The sequence below is a fragment of the Onychostruthus taczanowskii genome, unplaced genomic scaffold (assembly GCF_017590055.1).
Source record: "Onychostruthus taczanowskii isolate IOZ18803 unplaced genomic scaffold, ASM1759005v1 scaffold40, whole genome shotgun sequence".
Classification (NCBI taxonomy): domain Eukaryota; kingdom Metazoa; phylum Chordata; class Aves; order Passeriformes; family Passeridae; genus Onychostruthus; species Onychostruthus taczanowskii.
Genome location: NW_024501460.1, coordinates 3746930 through 3755180, shown reverse-complemented (window position 1 = coordinate 3755180; position 8251 = coordinate 3746930).

The following is an 8251-nucleotide window of genomic DNA, read 5'->3' as shown; positions in this document are numbered from 1 at the left end:
CTTTCAGTTACAGGCCAAAGATTGCAAAATAATGCTTGTTTATATCTTGAAAAACTAATCTTCCCCCCTCCCCCCCCATAATGCCATGTAAATTGTTCAGTTAAAGTAGAAATGTACAGTTAATTTTTGCCAATCATTTATATGTTTTATACACTGATTTGCTGAAGTAGATAACAAGATGTAGAGGAGTTAGATTAGAATGATATGAAACTACAATATCCTTTGCTGCTGCTGACTCTCTATAAACAGTCTTAGGCTCAACCTCCTCATAGAGATTCCACTGAAACTAAAGAAATCATGACAGTCTATGTCTGGTTCATATTTTTAAAGTTATTGGTTTTGAAAATGTGAAATGGAATTCACAGAAGGTCTACAAAGAGAGGGAGAAGAGGAAGAACACACTACCTTTAGACAAATATGATAACACAAATTACATTTTGAAGTTAGACAAAGAAATAAATGCATTTCCCACACACTGACTCTGCTCTCTGTCTATGAGAAACTTTTGGTAGCACAATTGGGTCCTTTTGTATGGCAGAGAATCAAATGACCCAGGAGCTGAGTGTGCAGTGTGCTCGTGTGAGGGGAGTGTTTGCTCATTCACATATTCAGAAATTAATGGAGGCTCAAGGCCATGCCAGTAACTTTGGCTTGATTTAATTCCTAAAGGCTGATCAGACCAATCAGTGATGGAAGAAAAGACATTATTAAAGGTCAGACACCTCCAAATCACATCCCTTTTCTGTTTTACCAGTATTGTTATTAGCTGACATGGAACATTTTTGAAGCTGTGAGAGCAGCTGTCATTAAGCAGTGAAAGCCACTTTTGATTGCCAGCATTCCGGGTGTGGGTTTGGTGTTGGCTGCTTGCCAAGAGAGGAGTTAGGTCAGCTGAAGAAAAAAGAATTGTCACACTGACAACTGATAACACAGCCAATATCCACTGCCTTCTGCCTAAGAGATTTTGCTTCAGCTGAAATTCTTCATTTCTATTGAAGAATTGAAGTGTGATGTTTCATAATCCTGAAATCCTTCCAGAAACCTGAGTAAAAACCACTACTGGTGTTTTTCAAAAACTCTCAGTGGAAGCCTGGGATCTTCAGTTAGCACAGAACATGCCAGTTTCTGCAACATAAAAATCAGTTTTGTCTGCATTTGGTAAATACATTTGTTGTTGCTGAAGAACACAAAACACAATCTTTTGGAATGAAAAGTGAAATTACAGTCTTTGGTTTTCTCCTGATCTCAACCTTTCCTTAAGTCAATCAAAAATACATAAAGTGAAAGTATGCGTGATTTTCCTGTGTAGAAAAAAGCAATGGAAAAATAATGCTGTTGTAGTTTCTCAATGCCAATTGCAAGACAAGGAAATCTCTTTCAGGTAATTATTTTTTTCAAGTTGGAAGTTTTTGTTCAGAAAAGTTTTCATACACAAAATTTACAAGAAAAGAAAAGTCAGTCTCCCTGAGAATTTTAGAAAATTCTGGCAAGAAATTCAAACTTTCATTTGGAAATAACGTGTGTAGATTTGAAGTGTTTCTTAACTAAATTATTTGAACTTTAAAATACCTGTATTTTTGTTCAGTAGAAATGTTGATTCTGGATTAATAAAAAATATTACAACTTGGAAGGAATCTTCTGCATGTGAACTGATTAAAAAAAAAAAAATCTAGGATGTATCCACTAAAATTTCTCTTTAAAAAACTGTGGTTTGTAGACTGTTTCTGCTGGAGCTTTTCTTGATCACTGCTTTATATAAACTGACTTGATTCCTAAATAACTTGAACAGATAAGAAGGGGACCAGGGAATACAGATATAATCTTTAAATACTGTTTCTGCTAGTGTTATAAGAAGTGGCTTGGTTAATTTTGACTGATACTTTTATGCTCTGTTTGGAAATACTTTAATTTGAAGCTTGAACTGTGAAATAACAGGGCCAGAGGAATTTCCCTTTTGGTTTTTACTGCTTCCAAAATTAAATCATATGGGTAAAGATCTTAAAACCTGGTGCCAATATGTGGCTTTACTAATAGTATCTATGTGATTGTGTCATTCCTGAGAAAGCCATGTTTCCAATAAAAAGGAAATGTCAACCTTGAGTATGTTTTATTAAATCTCTTTTTGTCTTCTCTTCAAGTTCAGCTTAAGCTGGCCACTTCCTTTGTCTGGTTTATTTTTATTAGAAATGGGCAGATTCATTAACTGTGCAACTTGGTGGTCAGGCAGTGACTGGATATGTCCAATAATGGGTAATAGCTGTATTTTTCATTGGGAGACCAATGTTTGCTTTGGAGATCGCCTGGGGAGCAGATGTAATCTGAGACGGCACCATGTTTACCTCTTGTTTCACTGATATGCCGAGCATGTTTGAAAGCAGTGAGAAAGAAAAACAAACACTTGAGGAGAAAGAACCTGCAAGCACTCCCTGCACCCCAGACAGTGTCCCTGGGCTCCAGTCAGCAGCAGCAGGGCTGCACACGTGCATGTGGAATCCAAGCACACACGTGTACATTTGTATTTCATGGCATAGTCACTTCCTGAGCCTGCCTCTCCAACTGATCCCATCAGTCCCTTTTTTGCTGTGAGGGTGACCAAGCACTGGCACAGATTGCCCAGAGAAGCTCCATGCTTGGAGGTACTCAAAAGCAATTTGGACATGGTCCTGAGGAGCCAGCTCCAGATGGCTCTGCTTGAGCAGGTGGCTTGGACTATGTGACCTCCAGAGGTCCCTTCCAACCTCAGCCAGTCTGTGATTCTGTGATTTTGTGTGTATCTAAGCCTTTTCATGAACTGTTTGTCAACTGATGCAAGTCAGCACCAAAGCTACCGATCAACATCTTTCTGCTTATCAGAAAATTTTCTTGATTTATAAAGTTTCATGCAATGGGTTTAATTTTACTTCTTTTTGCTCCTGTTAGTGCCATGCTTCTTGTCTTTCCAGCAGTTTCCACTTTCTACATGGATATTCCAGGTAATCAAGGCCATTTTAAGAAGTAGTTGCATAATTAACTCAGAAAACAATCTGAGGAACATAAACAGAAGTATTTGAGTACTCCACACAATAATAATCTTAATATTAAAATAATAAGATTCTTCTCTCCTCATGGTATTTTGAGCATTATTTTTTCTGTAAAAATGACTTAATTTCATGTTGCAGTTTGCATGTATGCAATAAGGTAAACGAGGAAGTGGAACAAACAACATTTCATATTGCCCATTTCCCAAAGCTGTCTCATTACTCTTTGTTTCTTTTGCCAAGCACTCTTCCTATGGCAGCAGAATAATACACTTATCCAAGATTTACACAGTTGCCAATATGTGTACTCCAGTTCACTCTTAGTAGAAATTCCTGTGGATGTGGACTCTGGGAGGCATTACCTCTTCTCTGGGTTACTCTATGGCTCTCAATGAATATTCAGTTGCCAGTGTGTTTCTTTGATGTGCTCTAACAGGCACTGGTCTTATTTAATATGTCATGGATGGACGGGAAGGAGTGACTTGTCACTAAGGCTGTTCAATGTCTACAGGGTTGGTTTGTGCAATGGCTTGTGAAATGAAATGTGCTTTCAGTAAACGGTAAAAGGCTACATTTTCCAGGAGGTAAACTCTTCCCAACAGTTACCAGTTTCTACTTCTGCAAGGTAGAGTGGAGGGAAAGGAGAAAGGCCAGGTCTAAGGACAGACTGAATGATCCTCAATTACACACAAGTAAAGAAAACTCTGTGAAGGACCAGTCTGTCACTGATCCCCCTGTGGCACTTTGTATGTGTTTTCAGATTGTCCCCAGGAACAGAGATCCCCAGCTGGGCAGGAGATAGCTGAGGGCTTTCCTGAGCAAACAGAAGCATTTACTGAATAAACACCATGTCACTGTCACAGCAGTTGGCAGATTTTGAGGCTGCTCTGCAATAAATCGAGTGTGTACTGCATTCAGGTGGAGAGCAGGTCACAAACCTGAGCTCTTAAACCAGCATTGCCTGCAATGGGATCTGGGTTTGCTGTAGGAATTGTGCTCTACTGGATGCTGGAGTCGCTGTCTTCTGGTAAAATCTCTGCCACTATGGAACTGGATACACCTGTATTGTTTTCCAGTGGCAAGCCCCCTCCTTTCTGGAGCTTTTTACAGCTAGAAAAAGCTGCAATTAAGTGAAAAATGGATATTGTGAGTCAAGATGCTTAAGAACTTTTTCAGAGCTGATGCTTTTAGATTGGCCAATTTCCCAGAAGCAACATGAGGATTCAGGCTGGACCACCAGATGGAAGAGAGAGATGGGAGAGGAAAGATGGTCCTGCAGTGGGGACATTATTTTCACTATAGGAAACAAAGATATGATCCAGTTACAAGAACAATGTGTTTGTATGGCTGTTCCTACCCTCCCTGCCTAAAGTGGGAGAAACACTTCTCTGCTTAAAAGGCGAGGAAGCAGAGTTCCTCCTGTCATTTTCAGTGACAGCTGATGTCAAGTGCCATGATTTTCACTAGCTGGTTCTATTCTATTGTGTTACAGGCTCTGGGGATGTGCTCCTGAGTGATCCATTTTCTGGTTAGTAATATTACATTGCTGTCTGTAATATCCTAGTTTTTCGGCTGGAAGTTAGGAGCTGGCAGGTAGGGCTCCTACCTGACTTCCTAGCTGGTGACTCCACTATTGTCTACACTTTTGTCAGTGGGGAAAAGTTCTGGACTGGCAATGAACAGGAAGAGTTGTTTAAAAGAGGAAAGGGAGATGGTAAAAAGCAAGGGCCTGGCAGAGGCATTGGTGTTACCAGTCATGCTGTTTTGAGGAAGACTTTGCCCATTTTGGCACAGCTAGCTTTACTCATGGAATCTGTCACATAAAGGGGTGCCTCACCATCATGACAGCAAATCTGCACACTACATATTATCATGGCAAACGATGGGACAGCATGGAGACATATGGGAGTGTGTCTGCTAGACTAGCAGTGAACAAGCAACTGCTAGACAATACGATGTATTACGCACATGCTTGTCTTCTCATCATCGTCTGGAATTACTTGGGAAAAGTTTTACGGGAAAGATGAGGTGGATTGCTTTGATGTATCACAGTACTTATGCTTCCACACCTCCAATCTGTGGGACAGCAGACTGTTGAGAATGGGATTCTTCTTCCCATTTCTTCAAAGTAAAAGATTAATGTTAAAGGCAATGTTCAGAGAAAGGTTTTTTTCTGAAGTCACCTGAATATCTGAATCCCTCTGTCACCTCTGTTGCTCTTGGGAGCACACTGTAGGCTCTTGAAACTTGCTGGTGTCTAGATGCCATTTAATAATTTTGTAGCTTGTCTTTTCTAAGGACACTCTCTAGACAAGGAATGAATCACTTCATGTTGAATAAAGTAATTAATGTTGAATGTTGAATCGCTTCATGTTGTTGAAATCGTAGTCACATTTATGTTTGGAAACAACAGATGAAATAATTTGAGAATAAAAAAGACTGAGATGAAGCAGAGCAGGTGATGATTGTAATAATTATGGTGTTTGACTAAATGCACAGTACATCACACTATTAAAAAGAAAATGTGCTTTTTTACAGCTAAATTTTTGTCGGTTTCAAATTGAAACCAAGGTCAGACTTCTGGCCTGACTTACACCCCATGTTATTTCATTAAATGTGGAATGATTCCATAGCATGTAACTTGGCACTGAAGTTCGTTTTCAGTATGTGGTTTTATAGTTCAGGTGCAAAATATTGCTCTGGCTCGCTTGTGTCTAAAGGTTATTACACCTTGGACTGTACTTCTTTTCTTTGTTTCAAAATTTAGCAGATCCGCTGAAATGTTAATTTTCTCAAATCCCCTCTGCGCTCTCCCCTTTATTGAAAAGAGGTTTATTTTAAAAATACTGATTTTTCACCCAGAATGTGGATCAGTTGAAAATTTCGGAATATTAAACCAGACAAATGAACCATATTTGAAAATTGGCTCTTTAACCGCATTTGACCAGCCTTCTTTTTCTAATGTGCAGATCAGTAATCAGAATGTAGTAGCTACCATTTGTGCAATGGCAGTAGCAGGGTGAGAGAAGAGAAATTCTTTTTTTTTGTTTTGTTGTTCTTACTCTGTGCAAAACACAGTGACAAAATACTCTAAGTAAAACTGATAAATTTTCTGGCTCTGCAGGTATCCTATAATTAGGAAATGTAATTTCTTAGTGAATTTCTTGGAGCCTAACAAAACACACTTAGCAATGAGTTCTTACACATGAGAATGCTTTGTTCAAAAGCACCATCACTGCACTTCATACACAAATTGAATCAAGTACTACTAGACGTGCAATGTATCTCAGTGTAACAGGTTATTTTGTGGTATTATGGTATTCATTATTAAGATTGTTCTTGCCTCTGATGTTTGAAGTCAGGAGAACCTTCAAAGGCTCCTGCTGTGCTAAGAATGATTCTCTATTTGCTCTCCCCTTATATTTCTCTAAAAGGTTGCTGACACATTAGTAGAAAAGATGCCCACCTTGTATATCTCTTGTGGTACATGAATGCTTAGCAGTCAGTTTTGAGATGCACAGTTAAAGTAATAAAGCAGTTGCCTGTTTTCAATTAGTTTTTAAATATCAGGTGATCTCAACCAACTTTCTGGCCCAACAATCTGCCAAATATAATTTTAAGCTTAATCAAACAATTAAGAATTTGTTACAGGGCTGTATGCAGAATTGGCACCTATTGGATTTCAAAATTCTGTCTGAGGAGAAAGGATGAACAGGTGAACAAAGCAGTGCAGATTGTGACCTGACTGTTGTGTTGTACTCTTCAAACGAGTATACAAATATGGAAGAAATACCTGCCAAAAATGGTCGATCATGGACTTGTCAATGAAATTATTTCAATGCTACTTTCCAGAACTTGGTCGCTCTACAGCTGAAGTCTTTGGGACTGTTTTTTAGTTTCCACAGGGAGAAGATCAGGATGATGAAATAAAGCTTTAGGATAAGCAGCTCTCTTTAACCTCTGAGAAGGTCTAGAATCGCTAGATTCACTTGTAAGTTGTTATGCAGAAACAAAGAAAATCTGAAAGCCTGAGATGGTCCTCAAATAGATGGTCTCATTGACACCACCTCAAATTGTCTACCTATCCTGCAGATGGCAGAAAATTCCCTTTCTAATGGGATTTCCATCACTTTGGACTTCTAGTTACATTGGAAGTGTTAAATGCTTGCCCCTTCTGAGCCTGCCATTCTGTTTTCAGCAGCATCTAGGGAAGAGATGGGGTATCTAAAAGGAAGCAATATGAGGCCTGCTTTTCAATGTTTTCAAGTCTGATATTTAGTTAATTCCGGCTCTACTAAGGTAAAATTTTTGTTTGAAGCTTTTTCTATAGTTGGGCTTCTCATAAAACCACTGCTCCTCTCTGTCAGCCTTCACACCTCTAAACCTTCTGCTAACAGGGATGGAGTGGGCCAACACCTGGCAGTAACTATGAGGAGTTTGATAAGATTAATTTCCTTAAAAATCCAGGATTAACTTGTAAAACTTTTTACTACCTATAATTAGTATACATGCAGATAGATAGATAGATAGACAGATAGGTAGATGCTATTTTATATATGTTATTTTAGCTGAACTAGTTTGTGTATAAGCTGTCACAAAAGAATGAGTAAGGTTGACCCAACTTTGAGCAGGAGGTTGGATTCAGTCTCCTCTGACCTGACATATGATCCTATGGTCTAGCAGCTTATTTCTGTCCCTATATCCTGCTGCCCTACTGCTCTCCCTATGCAGAGGCAAATAACAGAATATTTGACTGGGATGCCTCTCTGAGCTGTGAAAATGTCTCTCTATCTCATGTACTTGGAAGTTATTTTCACTGTAATAGTAATGCTTCCTTGTCACTTAATTGCGTCTGTCTTTCCACTAGAGCTACATGCTGTGGATGGCACCTGTCCCCTAGCTGCCCTCAGCTCATTGTTTATAAGATTTGTATTATGAGAATTGCATTTCTGATTATGTTAATGACAAAAAACCTGGCCTTTGAGATATGATGTGTAATACACTAAGGGAACAGCTAAGCATAAAAAGTACAAAATTAAGTCACTTGCAATATGTTTTTTTCTTTTTTTTCATTTGGCTGAGTTCATGCTGAAGTCCATGTGTTTGTTTTAGCCCTTTTGGGACATAGTTCAGCACATTATTTATACAAAGTCACTTCAGTGGCTGATTTTTATTAATTACCACCCTGAGTTCTTTGCAAGTCAAGCTGGACTCCAAATGAAGTTTGCTTTCCA